At 40.3% G+C, this 18,358-nt stretch overlaps 1 long non-coding RNA gene across 3 annotated transcripts in view; it reads left to right on the forward strand.

Annotated features, from left to right (window-relative positions):
- LOC138406793 (uncharacterized) overlaps positions 1-18,358 on the forward strand; it is a 42,723-nt gene that overhangs the window by 7,201 nt on the left and 17,164 nt on the right. For 2 of the 3 annotated variants that reach the window (XR_011240172.1, XR_011240171.1), the window contains exon 2: positions 10,599-10,682. The exons of the other annotated variant lie outside the window; for it this stretch is intronic. This is a non-coding gene — a long non-coding RNA (uncharacterized lncRNA). The remainder of the gene's footprint in view (positions 1-10,598; positions 10,683-18,358) is intronic. 3 annotated transcript variants of the gene reach the window in all.

Here is an 18,358-nt window from a genome sequence, read left to right on the forward strand (position 1 = left end):
TTCAGCGCTTCATAAAGCTCCTTAGTGGTGCAGCTTATGTGTCATGAGAATAATGTTTTACAAATGACAAATTTCATTTCCAGTCCTCATGAGTTTTATCCCTGAATTAGGACCGGCTTGCCCTCCAACGGACAGTTCAGGCAAGGTAATTACTTCCATTAGCCCCGTTTCACCTACTGCGATAGTCAAGACTCATTAAATTTATCAGATTATTAATCCACATGTAATTAAGCGCTGGGGACCTCCAGGGTCCTGCTTAACAAATAGAATATCACCTGTCGTGCTATCAGTGGGTGACATTCATTGAGCGTGACTCTATTTTGTGACTTACTTCAGAGAGCAGTCAGACAGGGTCGCCGCCCTCAAACACCCAAATTAGTTGCAAGTCAGGGAAAAGTTTGTCTTGTGTAACCAAAGTTAATTAAAATATCTCCCAAGTTTGGTTTAATTAACAAAGAAAAATGCACAGGTCGATTGTTTTACTATTTATGTCCTGCAATTGACATAAAAATCAAGTAGGCAGGAAGAGGTTTTACTGATGCGACCCTCAGTCCTTGATTAACCATCCTGCTCCGAAGATAAGATGGAAGATACAGGGAACACACATTTTTCTCAAATGCAGTAAATCATTAAGAAACAAAACATAAGTCATCGCCAGTTCTTCTACACAACACCAGTAATGTTGTTTTGTCTGTTATCAGAGATAAAAACCTTTTTGGATTGATGGATTTCCATCAGATATTAAACATGTGAGTGTCTGATGATAAAAAGTGTTTGGTGGTTAAAGGTGGTTAAAGGTGGTTAAAGTGAACTTGATACAGACTTGTTGTGTTTCTCCAGCAGATGATCACTGGATCTGCAGTGGTGTTTCTTTTCCCTCCCCTCACCTCAGCACCTGATTGTGACTGATTGAGCTGCTCGTCTCTATTCTCTCTATAATTCCTACAGCAGCCCTGATTGGTGACAGGAACAGGTTGCTTCCCTCCTCGGCTTCCGACTATAAATAACTGGCCCTCTCATTTTTTCTGTCCAGAACGGGTGATTGGGTGATTTATCCTCTGTGGTTACTCGTACTCTCAGTCATGTACTGCTCTACAGGAGGTGCGTACTGTACTTAATGTAATGCTATTTATACATTTGAATCCAAAGCAGCGTTACAACATTTCTGCCCCGAATGGAAACTGAACCACTGACCCTCCCAACATCAGTCTGTGTACTCAGCTACACAGCATCACTAATGTGTGTGTGGCTGAAGTCGATGATAGTCTATCACCTGCACTCTTCACATCTCACGGTCGTCGGCTGGTGGTAATCCGGTTAGCGCTTCTTTTTTTTTTTTTTTGCTGTTGATGGTTTTCAGCTTCAAAGCTCTCACTGGATTTGTCACATTGGTTTTTGTGGAGAGCTGGACGTGTTTAAGACCCTCTGCTCTCTGCTTCCACAACATGAAGGGCGATTTGTACACACACAGTTTACAACATCCTCGAGACTTTATGGTATTTTTCATAATTTTGCTGTTATCTGGTTAAGAGCCATTATGTTATATACTATACATAGCTTTAATGCAGATACAGAGAACTTTGCAAAGAGCCATAGATATCCTGTAGGCTAGATACCATATACAGTATACTATAGAAAACTTACACCAAAGGCACTTGGTCAAAAGCAGCATAAAAAAGGGTGAAATACATGTGAACTCATAAATAACACAATCATCTTCTGAATAAGATATGGAATCTGAATGGTTAGAGATGAAATGCACCGCTGCTGAATTCAATACACTCCGGGGATTTGGTTGTGTAGACGTACACTTGTGTCTGAACCTGACCCAAGCTTGAGGTTTTCCCCCGATTACAGGCACGTACAGTGTAAAAGATGATGTGAATAGCCGAGCCAATGTGACCAAACCCTGAATATTATTTGCGCACTCGGATTTACATAATGCTGTGTAACTGACAATGCTAATCGTTTTCTCCTCTTTTGCTCCTGCTGAATTTTATTGTAGCAAATCCCAAATAATCATTTAAGTGTGTTTGCCACACAAATAACTAGAAATCCACAATTCCTCACTAGACTACCTGCTTGTTGTTTCCTGCCTGTGGTCCCGTCCCCGTCCCTCCCTCATCGAGTCACCTAATGCTGATAACCTGACAGAACAACTTGTTTTTCACAAAATTCTTATTGCTGTTGACTTCTGATGGACCTTTTGATATATAAAGTATATTTTAGATGGATTCACTTATATAAATGACCATAAAATTGTCTCTAAACATCCCCACAGAGGTTGTAAGTAATCAGAGAACTGGTGTCGTTCCTATAGCTGTCAAATAACCAGGGGTAAATCTAAGCTGTCTCAAACTGTTGGACATAAAGACTTACAAGTTACCTAACACAACTGCAACCATTACATCAGCAAAGATGAATTGCTGTATACACAGTACTTTGATGGCTCTGTGGGACAGACAAGTCACAGTGTATTCCTGTCTGTAGAGTACTTGTCCTTTCTGGAAGATAATTAGCTGAACCACGGTGGCATCCGACGTAATGAGATGACGTAACTTCATCTGGTTCAACTTCACTTTTAGATTTAGTTAATTCACTTGTTTAGTATCATGATAAAAAAAGTAATATAACCAGTGCAGACAAGAAGGTCAATGTCTTAAGTTTCGTGCTTTATTAAAATTTAAGAAAAGCCGTAATATTGGTTCAGCAGATCCAAATGTCTTTCCAACGCTGCTGATTGCCCCCAATTCCAGTACTGCTCATGGCTGCAGGGCCACTTTCTCTTCCAAGTGCCATGAAGTGATTGTTTGTGTTATCAGTTAAAGTGAGCCGTAGCTGGACCGGAGGCGCTTCAGGCCTCTTTGTTTCATTAGCATCATTTGATTACCAGGGTCTGAGTGCCGAGTATCTCTGGCATCGCAAATAAAAAGCGTCCGCCCGGGTGTGAGTGGGATGATTGTGGTAGGACTGTGACTCAGAAATATGTGGGGCACACTTCACATCCTGCCGATGTCGGAGGGAAAACTCCTAGCTGCGAAATGTCAGCAGCACTGTGTGTTTATCATTTGATCCAGAGAAGAGGGCTGCTGGAGTGCAGAGGTCATCAACTTTGCGAGAGCAGAATTTCATAGCTGAGTTAAAACGAAGCCATGGCAATTACTCAAACTGGAGTGTGACTCAACAGCGGTTTAATACAGTTGTAGAGAACATTCAAATTCAGGTCTGCATGAATATGCACTTATACACACTTACTTTTCATTACCCTCGCCAGGTGGGCACACTACTACTTCTACTACACTAACTCATAACTCTTGTGCGCCAGCAGATATTTTCTCATGAACAAGATCCCAGGAAAACTGCTCCCGAAAGTAATTTCACTTTATTGTGTTTTAGATTGAATTCTAAATGGATTAAATTGCTTGGCAAAATGAATACGGAAGTGAACGTGGGTGTCTGCGCCTGTTTCTAAAAATCTCTGTGTAACCCTGACTTTTTCAAACTAATATGAGGGGAGCAGCATTCTGGAGAGTCTCAGTTTCAGGTGCTCAAAAACTGCACTATGGTTGCAAAAGTGATTATTTAGTTTTTTTATTTTTATCTTTAATTAATCAGTCACTCTCATTGAAATATTCCATCTCTTTTTCTAGAGAGACATGAGAATAGGAGACATTTACACTCAGCAAATAAATACAACACAACAAGGAGTTTATAATTAAAAGCAACAAAACAAGGACTTCATTGAAACAATTACAAGAATCGTAAAAAACATTGGATGATATTGGGGAATGTAAAGACAAAAAAATATTAACACTGAATACAATTTGTCATATTTGTCAAGATCCCATAAAGTTTTAATCCGGCCCTCTATTCGGTATTTATTATGTATTCAGGCCAATGAAATAGATGTGATTCGATATTCCACACATGCATACTGCATTTTTGTGAAGTCTGAACTGAGACAAAACAGAATGAGAAGAAAAGAGAAAACGACAGACTGTGTGTGTGTGTGTGTGTGTGTGTTTGTAATTGACTAAAACCTAACCCCTCCTCAGGCACAGTGCACAGGGAGCATGTCCATCCTTTCCAGCAGAATGTTCAAGTAGACATAGTTGAAGTATTTAAAGCAGCAGCAGGCCTGCGCTACATCCATCAAGCTGCCAGGGAGGTAAGTACAGCAGCTACGCACGCAGCTCGTAGGCAGGCTGTGTTTTACACAGCGAACCTGTGCTGGGCCAACAAGTGACTCCACAGCAGCAAATATCACCAGGATACGTAGTCACACAGAGGGAGAGAGAAAAGGACTTTGCAGGGGATCTAGATACAGAGAAACAAGTGAGATGTAGATGTAGGGCTGGACATTTATCAAAACAGAGATTTATAACCTTTCAGTGACTTAGTCTTGCTCATGTTGGGACACAGCAGCCTTCAGAAATGTGCGCAGGTTGAACTGAATTCAACCAAAAAGTCTCACTGTAAATGGGCTTAGCATATCAGCAGATCAGCACAGCAGGCCCTAGTAAATCTGGTTACTGTCTCAATTCAAAAACAACCTGTCATGTAATGAATGTATAATTGTGTTGTCCTCAAACAAAAGACCACCCCCAACTTCTTGAAACCTAATTTGACTGAAGAGAAGACTGGAGTTTTTGAACAGGCCAGTGTAATGAAGTAGAATAAAGTTGTAAAGCACATTAACTAGATAATAAAAAAATACATTTTGCATCATCTCCATTTTCAAGCAGCTCCAGCTCGGGTCATTTTATTTGCTAATGGAAGTCTAAAGCTGAGCGTGTCCGTTGAGTGTGGATGACATGGACACCTGAGGTGCACGGTGCAAAACAACATGGAAATACCACGGCAGCTCCTGCATTCACTCCACACCCCCAAAGTGTCAGGAGTTGCTTGGCAACAGACACAGAGGTGAATCGCAGTGCTAAAATGGTGGCATCTCAAAAGCAGAAAAACGAAACCTCTCTGCTCGCAGTGATGACTCCGCTCTGAAGGATTTAAAACCCAACAAGAAAACAGTCACCCAGAGCAGCTGCCAACTGCGGAAGTAGTTTCACTCGCAGCGCTGCACAGATTGCTCCGACTTTTTCGGAGAAAATGAAAAATGAATGAAGGAGAGTTAGGTCTTTTTCTTAAATCATGCATTTTGGTTTGGAGTGCAGATTTCCTGGTGGAGGCTCTGCATGTATTTATGAGCGCAGCTTGAGAGTTCTGAATATAATAACCAAGCCAGAGCTTTTGAAACATGATACTGTTATTCAGAGTGAAGCCATTGCCACTGCAAGTGTTGCGTGAAGTCCTAAACTTTAAAAATCACCTCAAGTTAATGTACTCGTGGTCAGAATAAGGCCCACAGTTTCAATTATATATCCGATTGAAAATATCAACAATATGGATAATGATTTACCACACACACACACACACACACACACACTGGGGTGTTAACTCAATGAGCAACGATACACTTCATCAATAGATGACCATTTCTACCTCCCTGGCGTTTGAGGCGCGAGCACTCAGTCTTCTCCGGTGTTATGGTTGCCCTCAGTGATGCACACACAAACTCTACCTGTCACGGTCAAAAGAAAACAGAGTGAGAGAATAACAAAGAGATAAGGCCCCTGCCACAGACGCAGTAAAATGTCATAATGTCATAAATAATTGAAAACTTGAATTCATGTCAATACTTGATAGTTATTTCATGTCAAAATGTTCAGCATCTGACTGATTTCAGAACTCACCAATCACTCCACTTCTTTATTTTCCTTATCTCTCTTTAAGTAATTGCAATAATGCAATAATGCAATAATCGTGACTCATTTTGATGAAACATTTTCAACTTGCTCTTTTCTTTTCTGTGGCCTTTATGTGCATTTATGTGATTATGGTCAGAAGGTTTGGGTTAGTTTGGTTTTCGGCTTGAAAATTTATAAAAATGATAAATTGACAATACTTGATAATTTCAGCCTCTGAATTCTGATCTGTCTAAAATCTGCTTTGTGTTTTTTCGAACACGACCATTCTGGTATTGAGTCATATATTCTGATCATTTTGTATTGACTCACTTTAACAGAATTGAAATAGTCTCATCACAAAACATAAAATCCAAGGTTTCTGAATTCTTTTCTCCTCAAATTGAAAATCTGCCAGGATGAAAAGATCCTTGAAAAATATGCTGCAGCCAAAGTGAAGCCTCTGTATGACTTTAAAAAAAAAAAGTCTTTATCTTGCATCCATGGAGACCGTGACATATTGAATTTTAGCTGTTAACCTTTACTTGAAGGTGCTGAGTCTTTGTGTTGTGAGAGAAACTCACAACACAAAGATTCGTCCTTGGAGCCTTTGGCAGAACTTCATCCATAGAAAATGTCGCCTTTTCATCTCATCTCCATCGAGCTGAATGGAAGGCCTTCTTGCCAACCTTCCATGCAAACATGCACTCAGTGTAAATCAGACACTTTGGAGCCTAATGGATTCTGGGAGACTTAAGGTGCAGTAAAGATTGACTGAAACACAGGACAAAAAACAGCTGTATGATTTTTTTTTGTATTTCAGCATTTGGTGTCTTTCATTGTAAATGCACATTCTAAATGTTTTTGTCAATATCAGTTCATGGAAACTTCAGGTATAATGATGAAATAACAGAATCCTGGGTGTAAACATCCAAATATATCATATCAATCTCAGCAGTGTCTCTCAGATCTGAATTCCTTTGCTGAGAGATCTCTAGTGGTTGTTTTGTGCGTTAAGATATCTGCCGTCTGCTCACCTGATGGGAGTTATTATCATGGACTGACATATGGGTAAGCTATGCGTCAGGAGGAAACCCTGCGGCATAATGTTTGCTGGCAAGACCACATGTTTACTGCTCACAAGATGTATTTTATATCCTGGGAAATAGCTTTATATCCTGGGAAACGCCTGGAAACCAAACCAATCACCAGCTTAAATTTTTTTTTCGATCTCCATCTGTCCTGAGACAGGTCCGACCAATCTCAACCATTCATCTAAAGTGGGACGGGTTTGACGGAAGAGAAGCACCGCTATCTAGACAAACAAACTGGACGGACATTTTTCTAAAAGAATAATAACACAATAATGACACTTTGAGACTGGATTTAAAAGTGAAGACGAAAGTTGGCCATATGCTAGCTCTGAACAGCAATTTAAATTTTATTTGTTTATTGGACAATTCTCATAGATCAACAGCAAAATGACTGTAAAATAGTTGAGTTAGGTCAACAAGCTAATTTTCATTTGTTGTCCCCGGCCAGTTTTTAAAAGTAAAATAAAATGAATTGTTATAATGAACACATACAAGCAATATATATAGACTAATATTCAGGTACAATGCATAACAATAAGTAACAACATATGAGACAAAGCACAGCAAGTATAAAAAAAATTGCAATTATATACAGTGGTAACATTTACCAAGACAGTTCAAATGCTCCAAACAGCCCTATTGCAACCTCAGGAAAAAAAAACCTTTTTGTAAAAACACAAAGAAACATGAAGTTGATCCTCATGCAGGAGGATTTATTACATTACTTCATTAGTTTTATCTTTTGTACCTAACAAATTGGTAAATTAGAGGATGTGTTGCAGCAATCCTTTTTATGATCAAGTAATATAATAATAATAGTAATGATGAAATATGAGAATTTATCACAGTCCACCTGCACACACAACCTCAGAATCACGTTAAGCGTGTTAAAACGCATTTTCATTTTTGAAGATTGCCAGGCAGAGGTTACGTTGTCCTTCATCCTCCACTCCTTCCATTCAGCTGGTCTCCGTTCTATTACATGCACGGTCAACCACGCATGACATTCTGAGTGTGCACCCTGCACAAATAAACCTACAACTAAACGCAAAAAGGATGAATTTATACTGGGGAGAATGGTCTCTTAGTCAGGAAAGTATAGCACTGAATAGAATTTAGAGTAAATCACATAAGTAACAGAATATACATGAAAAGGATTTTGCTTGGAGCTAGGTTTTTGTCTATTATCAAAGTCAGGGTATGATTAGAAGGAGATGGGCAGCAGCTTGTGTTGATGACTACAGAGTCAACATTGTACTTGAGTCGAGCCCGGACACCTGGTCAGTATGTGACAAATGAAATGTGGCAGATGGGCCCTGATGGCTGCTTTTGTTTGGTTTCCCCCAACACAACCCAAACTTACCTCCGGCTGCACATTCTGAAGGAGCCATGTTAACAGAGCTGAGGTCTGTTCGTTTGTATGACCACAGATGTTCAGTGAACAGATCTCTGAAGCTCGATTGTTTTAGATCGGAAGTTACTGCACAAAAACCAGTTGGTTTTAAGCCTAATTCTAATCAGTTGAAAGCATTTGATATGGAAAGCCTACCCTTGCAGGTTTTCCAGCTGTTCAATGTGATTACACCTGAGAGTGGAAGTTTGTTAGAAAGAACAGTTTTGACATTATATCAAAGACGTCAGTCCATGCTGCCTTTGTTGATTGGGTTGGTTAGGTGGGGCAGGATGACTGATGATTGTTTAGGGATTGTGGCCTTTGCACATCAACAGTGATGCAAATAAACAGCACGAGATAGCAAATAATTCTGAGGCAAGTTCTTTAAAAACCACAGTGTGTCGCGAAGGGAAATCACGGCTGCTAAATTCAAAGCTGAATAACTCCAACCGCAAGCTCAACCGATCAAAGATGTCGCTATTACACCAGAGGATTGTGGGCAGTGTAGTAATTGCCCTTGACATTATGAATAAAACCAATATTTCTTAAAACACAGTTAACATCATGTAGACTTGTGGCTTCTAGCAGAGCATACAACATTGATTCACAATCTTGTAGCTTGTGTTAACCTTGGGTGCTTACAGAATTATGGCTGATAATCAAAATCCCTGGTGTGTGTGCTGGTGTTCTACTAGAATCTAGAATACAATTCTAAATTGGTCATATCCCTTGTAATATGATTTTAGGTAAAGTGAGTTCACTGCAGTCAGATATCATATACTTAAATGCCAGTTCTTTTTGGAGGATGATAGTGGGAGGTGGGGTGATTAGGCTCACCTCTTCCTTAAAAACGTGGGAGATCACAGACACATTTAACTGACTGATCTTCTAATTATCAGAACACACACACTAGAAGATTTGGAACGTAAAACCGCACACTTGCCTTTTGCAGGAAACGATTTCATAGTGGGGATTTCGGAGACTTGAAATCTCACAGTTCAGTATTTTTATGGCAACTTAACGACATTACTACCACCTTCTGAACTGCAGTGTGTAACATTTCCATGATTAAACGTGACTTCAGGAGATAAACAAACATGGAGGAGGTTCAACGTTGTATGTTCTGTTTTGCGGCAAAAAAAAAAAACTATGGAGGAAATCCTGCCAGAGAAGGCAGCATTTTGCAGCATGAGCTGGAGGTCAATTGGAAATGTATTGTTGTTTTTAGTGGCAGCTCTACTCCCATTGGCTTTTGTGAGTTTCTGTCGGAGCCTATAATCGTATATATCAAACATATATTTACGAGATCTGGGAGGGTCAAACTCAATCGGAGGGGTTAAGATTATTTTGTAAACCCTCACATTTCAGGATTATTCGGGTAGATAATCGGCACCGACTGACCTCTGGTCGGGAACGCCCCCTACAATTGTTGGAAGGAGCAAATCGGGTCCATATCAGCCCGATTATCCTCCAGTGTGCAGCAGCCTTAACTTGTCTGACCTAGTGTTTTTGACAAAAGAAAGAGGTGAATCATCTTCAGGGAAAACCAGCTCTCAGATGCCTCTCATTGTTTCTCCATCACCCATGTAAGTGTCTCTGTTTTAGGGCCAGGAAGGTGTATTTTGGACAATTCAAAAACTGTGTGTGTGTGTGTGTGTGTGTGAGAGTGTGTGTGAGAGAGAGAGAGGGAGATAGAGAGAGTGAAAGATAGGGGAAGACAGAAGGAAAGCTTCAGGGTCGATCTCCACGGGAATACAGTCAGCTGTGTTCCTAAATCAGGCTGTTGGCTGTGCCCCCACCAACCCCCCACTCCCAATTTGCCCTTCAAACAGCATCCATCCCCTCATAGATCACCATGGCAACAGGGCACACTCTCAGGACAAAGCAGCAGTGAATATAAATAGGATTATGTAAGAGAAATTGAGATGAAAGTGGGTTTGGTATTTAAATTCACTCCTGACAAACATAATTGTGGGACTCCGATCAAGTACATCAGGGAATGATACATAATTAAACAGCAGCGCTGGAGATGCTACAACAAAGTAAAACACATAAACCAAGGTGGATAACCTGAGAGACTGTGCAACATGTTCCTACCTGATATTTATGTGTGTGTGTTGAATAGCGGGGCTGTACATTCGTTCTTAACACTGTGACACCCTTCAGTCATTGTTTTGACATTCATTTCAATCATAGTTACACTACATTCCAAACTGCTTTCTGAATACATGTAGTGCTAAGTGCTCAGATGAAGGCAAATCCATTAAAGCCTGTTGAGTAAGAGACAAATGGGACAATTTGGTCTCAACAATGAACACTTCAGTGTGTGAGGTACTAACAGAGGTGGGGACATTTCTCTGTTCTTAGATGCATTGAATAGAGGACGTGGACAACTCTGCATGGATTCAGAGACAGAATCTCTTCTTGACCAGATGGAGCCCCCCTGATACAGTAAGGGCTAAAGATGCAGCACACACGTCTGAACTGAATGAATGTTAAATCAGTGTGAAGATCACTGACCACTGTCATAAACCTTGTTTTATAAATGACAGTACACTTGAATCAACAGTAACAGTCTCAAATTTAAAGCACAAATTATGAGGCTACACACTTCCAGTAGTCACACAATGATAAAAAAATAAGTCATGTATGAAAATACAATTCTTCGATGCATCGAGAAGCATTGATAATCATTTCATCATTGAGTCGTAGACCTCTGAATTGCATCGAATCGTGAGGTGCCTAGAGATTCCCACCCCTAGGTACTGAGGCAGCAAAAATATTAGTGGGATACTCCAAGTTTAGTTTTGATGGCTCACAAAACTAATGCCTTTCTTTGTGTCCCTGAAAATTTAACTGGGTCTCAGTGGGTTTCAGTGTAAAGAGAAAAAAAACCATTCACATCATGAAAGTGTAATGAAATGGTTATGTAGAGCAAGAGACACTGAGTGTTTTTGTCCACAGAGACAAGTCATGACTGATGAAAGTAATCATATTTGCAGATGACACTTGTTTTTATTTACTCCGTGCTGAATAGTTTATTATTCCCACAAAGTATCCATCATATATGACAAAAAAAATAATTTCTTTGTTGCGTGTGATCATCAGATGCTCCGCTCCTCAAGGGAGGACACACACCAACAGCTGTATGTGTGTGTTTCTTGGAGATTAAGTGCAGCAGTGCACAACAGCACAACATACATCCTGAAGGGTGAAATGTCAGATTTGGGAGATATATGCTTATGTGTGAATGGGAACTTCTATCACTGTTGACAGCTCCTGTTGGACTCTCACACAGGATCAAGGTCATCCAATGAAATGGATGGGTGTCTCTGTCATTTCAACCGTCTGTGTTTTTCCCTGTTTTATGCAATCACATAAATAATTGCTATTAGTCCTTAAAACGCTGCAGTCTGCTGTATTTGTATGATAAACACAGGTGGATGGATGTATGGCCAGGAGGCAAAAGAAAAAAGACAAACCTGACATATTGTTTCTTTATACCTCTTTTATACCAAAAGGTAAATGTGCTTAAAAAGCAATGGACTTATTCCCCAGTGCCAGTCGAGGAGTTTTCCCTGTCCATGTTGGACGTCAAAAAGGCTTTTGAAATTGTGACAGTTGTGAGTTATCACTGTGAAAATATAACCCACCAATGGCAGAAAGCTGTCAGGCCAGCACCATGAAAGCCGGGGAAGTTCAGGACACTTTTTGAAATATTGTTGCCGAAACAGAATCATTTTTTTGTTCTCTTTTCTTTTAGTTTTTCCTTTTTTTAAGTTCTGCGTTTGTTCTTCAGAGAACTCGTCTCACTAATTGGAACGGAGTTGAAAACAGAGATCACGACCTGGCATCAGTGTTTCCAATTAGCTGAATCATCCGAAATTACACGTGAATGTTTGAGGAGCGTACCTCTCGGTTTTACCTCCACCTCCCTTTAGCTAACTCTTCATTTTGTTCTTGCAGTCTGACTCCTCATGGCCCTTCCAGCCATTCACCCAACAGCGCTTATTCCTTCTCTTCCTCTCTGCGTCTCGCTTTCCCGTGTTGCAGCTTTGACCTCGATAGAAATCAGTATTCGTCACAAGCGGAGACCCATCAAAATGTAAATGATGACAGGTTGAGGGAGAAAAGTGGGAGTGGGTGCGTCGTGCACACAAGGAGCCGTGCCTCCAGGGGCCAACCAAATTGATCTGGTGAGAGGGCTGCTGGGGCTTCCCAGAAAGCCAATGGTAGACAGGTCCGATGATGTCACAGCTGTCTCCTCTCTGTGTGTGGCTGTACCCTTGTCGGCTGTAACCTGCTCACACACAGTTGGTCACACTGGGAGGATTTAATGGAGATAATGGTTGGTTTTGTAGCAGTGGTGCTGTCATCAGTTCTGTCTCTTTGATTTCTCCCCTCTGCACCAAAATAATCATCTCTGTGTTGCTCCAAATGCCTCAGTGACCTTTTTGCCGCTGCCTTATTTCAGCCATCTGTCGTAGAGGTTTGATCTTGCCAAAACATTTTGCACCCAAACTGATTTGAGACAGGATTCTGTCACAACCCCACTAATGCTGCCACATGTAGGCTTTACCATTGGATTTAATGAGCATAATTATTTTCACTGTAATCTTAAATTCATATAAATAACTTGGTCGTCTATCACTGGAGACTCTTGTGACTGATCTTAACCCAAACCTCAAGGTTTACAGACCTTAACTAAATTGTTATTTCAACCTATCCTATAACCAATTTGTTTTTTTCTTCTCAGAATTTAAGACCAGGAATCAGTTTCATCTTTGAAACAGTGCCATTTTTTATAATGCAGGGGGGAACTGCAGAGTTGGTGATAATTGTCTGTAGTACTAAGCAACACTTCATATTGGACATAGTCATTTTTGGTTTGTTCATAAAAAACACATGATTATAATTTATCTGCTGTTTCAAATTATTATTTCTCCTCATTTGTAAGTTTATGAACTAAATATCAGATGTACCTCTGATCACTGTAATGTTTTACATTGTCTAATTTTGGAACATAACTGGATGAATTTAATAATATCTGGTGCAATTTAAGTCCATGGTTCTAACTTGGCCTGAAAAACTCTCTCTAAACTTCTGAATAAAACAGCTGCCGTTGTCAGGGCAACAGATACTGTCTCAGGATTCAAATTCTGATTTGTGACCAATTTATTCAGCAACCCCCCCCCCATCTGTCTGACCTCTGCAAACCTTTATCAACAACCATTGCGAACACATAGAATCAGAGGGGTCTCACTTGGCTGAGTGGAGTAGTGAAGCTACTCGCTGTCCTTTGCTTTCAAATGAAGCCATTTTCAGTTTTTTCACGTTTGACATTCAAAGTATAATACCGCTCTATTGTTGTCATCCATATTTCCTTTTGTCACTAAAAAACATTAACCGAAACACTCACTTTCAACCAAGACTGAGATCACAAGTGAATTTTGCCTCGAACTGGAAAAGCTGAATAAAGAGAACTCCAGCCAAAACAAAATGATCCCATGATAAAATTGACAGATGCTTTAGTAAAATAAAAATGTCACAGATATTACAAGTGAAGGATCCAGGTGGTTTAAATGCTTCAGATTCTTCAGAGCAGCCAAACTCTTGTTAGTCATTGTTGGCCATTAGCATTTTATCACAATGCATTGCCAAGAATCAAGTCACTTTTTCTGGTGATGTAAAAACTGAAACGGAACTTTAGTTACAGAATTCAGGCTCAGATTACCACGGACTCACCCCGTCTGATTTTGAGTCACCAACCTGAAAAGTTATGAACTGAGCTCTGGAGATGTGTCAATTCCTTAACAGGCCTCTGAAATAGCTGACATGCAATGTATGATAAGCCACACGTGAGCAGTATTAAAGCTAGGTCTGTTTCATTTGATGATAAACATCAATTGTAAAAGTTTTCTAACCTCACTCTGCCCCACAGACTGTAGAAAAAGCTCTGCACACAAACAATAAACTAGGGACAGAACTGTTCGAAGAGGACTCACTTATGAAATGAAATATTTCTAAAGTCGCTGCGGAGCATAACCACATTCCAAGAAAACAGCTCACCCCAAAGACAGGTTTACAACTGGCACTGCGTTAGTAGTGAAGGGCTCTTTGAAATGTCACCAGGACAGACAGGCCCATCACAACACGTCCTCTCTTTAAGGACAAAAGGTCACAGACTGACATCTGTGTGTAAAGCTATACACGTGTGTGGCTTCCTCTGGAAAGATAATTTTGTTATCATCTAATCTTGTAGTGTGACTTTGTTTGTTATTGGAGGAAAGACATTTCTCCTTGTGTGTGTTATACAACCCGATTACCATCTTATCCATCTGGGTCCTTGGTGTCCTCTGATGCTTTTTCTGACACTGACCCACAACGGCCCATTTTATTCCCAGTCTATGCCAGAGATATTTGTACTGAGCATCAACACCTTTTCAGGGTTTTAAGATGAAGTATAATTGTTGTTTGAAGGAAGAAAACTGTAGTTTTCATTAGATAAATGACAAATCCAGTCACAATTACTGTGTTATTTGCATGTCACATTATGATATAAATAAATGAGTAAATGAATTAGTCAGCTCTAGATATACTTTATTATTATTATGTTTTAATACAGTCCAAAAGTCTGAGACCACTTTCAAGTGATTCCAGACAAAGTAATTGCAGTCGTCTTGTTCAGTGTCTGTGAGCGGACATCTACAAGTCTCTCCACAGATGTTCTATGGGGTTTAAGTCTGGGCTTTAGCTGAGACACTCAAGGACTTTAGAACCCACCCAGCATTTTCTTGGCTGTCTGCTTCAGATTGGTCATTGTCGTGCAGCTGCACTCTTACTTGCATTCACTCCGGAGCAGGTTTTTCTTGGAGTCCCTGTGTGTATTTGGCTGAATTTAACTTTCCCTCAATTCATTTCTCACTTTTATGGTTTATTTAGTGTAGATTGGTCAGTTTATTCCATCCATGCTGTCCAAAGTTTGAAATTGATTCCTCTAAACCTGCCCTTTAAGTTGACTGATGTTTTCACTCTTCACTCTCGAGCCACATCTTTAGTCCCTCCCCAGTTTCAAAATCATATATAATTGTTGTCAGTTCTTTTCTTTTTTCACAACACTGTATATGCACACACACACAGAGTTCATATATATCTATACACACACAAATGGCACCATCCCCGCATGCCGCACAGGCTTTTGTTTTATTGCTCAATCTAGCTCCATTACAGCACGTCTCCTGCTGTGGAAGTCATCTGAAGGTCTTCTTTAAATCTCTCTGCTTCATTACCTGGAGCTTTCATGTGATGACCAAGTCCAGTAGATCATTATTATCCCCAACAGTTTGCTGCACAACATATAGCAGCCGCTGCGTTCCAGTGACTGCCTTACTCCACTCACTGGCTCCTCATTACCGCCGGAGCGTGGTGAAGCAGACCCAGGCCAACCAATATGTTTAATAGCACTGCAGAGCTACAGGGTGAACATTCCATACACGTTGAATTTACAGATCTATGATATATTTCATTTCCCTCCAGTTCTCCTGGTGGGGGTGAAGGTAAGAGCTCTTTTTCTATAGTGAGGTCTGGTGAAGGCAACATTGAATGTTATTGAAATAGGAACAGGGGAATCAGCGTTCTTGACCCACGTTCACAGATTGTCAATTAAAAAATGTGGTGCGGTGGTTGGCAACTATGTCTGCATGGGTTTTCTCCAGCTTCCTCCCACAGTCCAAAGACTGATGGTTAATTAGAGACTGTAATTCAATGACAGTAGGCGTGAGCATGAGTGTTAATGGTTGTTTGTCTCTATATCAGCCCTGAGATGTGCTTTCCAGGGTGTGCCTCACCTTTCTCCCATTGTCAGCTGGGAGTGGCCCCGGCCCCTCTGCGACCCTGTAAGACTTCTGAGTTTGTCACACCACAGGGAAAAAATGCAGAGTATGTAAAAGTTCCAAATCATGCTATGCAAATACTATAAGCAGTGTTTGCTGTAGTGTCCACTATAATGTAGAAAATATTATTATTACTTTTTGCAAGGATTTCCCCAAAAGCATTACTTCCCTCTCTGCCATTCAAAAGTAACTAGCACAATTTTCTATGCCTGCACTGAAGCACACATGCAGGTGATGACTTCCAGAATGTTAGGACTAAATTAGCTGAGAACAGACTATGCTGCAATTAAAAAAAGCAGTGTTAAGTTGCATGATGGAAAATGTAGCATCTAGTGTTTTAGTTGTGTAACTCCTCAGATTAGTCTGAAAATAAGGGCTTTATTTGTAGCTTTAATTTGAAGTATGTGAATTACCAAGCTTTGCACAAAGAAAATAAATTGTGATTGGGACTTTTTCTCTGGGTGGGAAAATGAAAACTTAAAGTCGAAAAGTACCACAGTCTTCAGACTCTTTAATCAAAGCATTTTCAGATATTCCACTGATTTATCTTCCACAGACCCAACAACAAATTTAGAATTCACAGAGACCAACCAGTTCTCAAAGCTGTTTGTCTCCCTGCACACTTATACCCAAATATACTAGGTTAGGATAAAGCCCTGGTGTTAATTGAAATGATAACTTTGATAATGTTATAGCTCACTCCCTGATCACAAGCACAGTAATGTTTTATATTGGATTATAAAAAAGTTGGTTTCGACCAAAAGTGGGAAAAACTGGTAAAAGTTGTAATATTAAGTACAGTTCAGTGTGTAGAAGTTAGTGGTGAATTTTCATGTTGCAGCTGAATAACCCTCTCATCACCCTCCCCTTCCAAACATGAAAAACACCCATGGTATTTTCATGAAAACTCAAAAGGTCTTCAGTTTGTCCAGTTTGAACTATATAAAAACATGGCGGCGTCCATAGAGAGGACCCCTTCCTGATGTAAATAGAAAGTATTTAAATGTAACGGGTCATTCTAGGGTAAAGAAACAACAATTTGTATGATTGGATGATTACACACTCGTGAAAACATCACTAGGTTTATTTTATATTAAATTTCAGCCAATAGATCCCTTTCACCTAAGTCTTACACACTGAGTTGATTTTGTCACAGATTTATTTTATTCTTACCTTTATGCTCTTTCCTAATTAGAATATATATTGTCTTATTCAGTTGGCCTTCCCTATTCAGTACAAGTCTGAAAAGGTTACTAAAGTCCACTACTTATCTGTAGCTCAGGATGTGCCCCATTATCATCAGCAGTAACCATAGCAACCAAGGTGACCCAATATAAGCAAGATATAGCCACTTAGAATATCCAGTGTACGCCCCTTTTACAAGGACAGCCTCAGATTAGCGGGATAGCTTCGTTAACTTCTATCACTTTTCTCCCCCATGTATCAAACCAGCAATATGCTTCTGCTTAAAGCCAAGCTTATGCTCACTATCTTTATCCCTGCACGACACAACACAGAAATGACGTAATGATGCAGTGACTCTGGGGCTGGCTGTGCACCTCCCAACGTTTTTGTCACAGCGTGCGTCTAGTACAACACGGATTAAGCTGGAGGAAAGAGGCTGTGAACAGGGCTGTCTCTACAGACCATGTCACTGATGAGGGAGCAAAGAGACTCCCATATGACTCATGGAGAGAGATTGCAGACGCTTCTGGTAAAGACGAGGCATTCTGCAGGAAATCATAGAAAAACCTCAGTGAATGGTTTGAAAGTAGCAGTGCTCCTGGAGGAAACAAACTAGTGCCAAACTGTTCTGTTTGTTTTTCTTCTTGTTTGCGATTGGTTGTATTTTTCTCAGTGACAACACTTATCATTTAGGAAATTGCAATGAGTCACTCAGCCCCAAGCATGAAAGGAAAAGGCGTCATGACATCATAGTTGGCGCGCACAATGACCAATCCATCAAGCACAGCTGTCGTTTTAGACATCCTTCATCTCCTTCATCTCCTTCATCTCCTTCCTCCAGCCTCCAAGATTTCCTCCTCAGATTTGAAAGGACGGTGATGTAACCTTGTCACCTTTGTTTTCCTTGTACTTATTTTTTTTTTACAGATTTTTCCATTCCCGGTCTTGCCTCACCCCTAGACTGGACGCCCTCAAAGTTTTCATTAACTGGTCAGCCACTTGCCGTCTGAGTGGATCATTACTCTCAATCAATGTTGCCAATTTGCAGCC

This window comes from Paralichthys olivaceus, chromosome 23 (genome assembly GCF_024713975.1).
Source record: "Paralichthys olivaceus isolate ysfri-2021 chromosome 23, ASM2471397v2, whole genome shotgun sequence".
NCBI classification, from domain to species: domain Eukaryota; kingdom Metazoa; phylum Chordata; class Actinopteri; order Pleuronectiformes; family Paralichthyidae; genus Paralichthys; species Paralichthys olivaceus.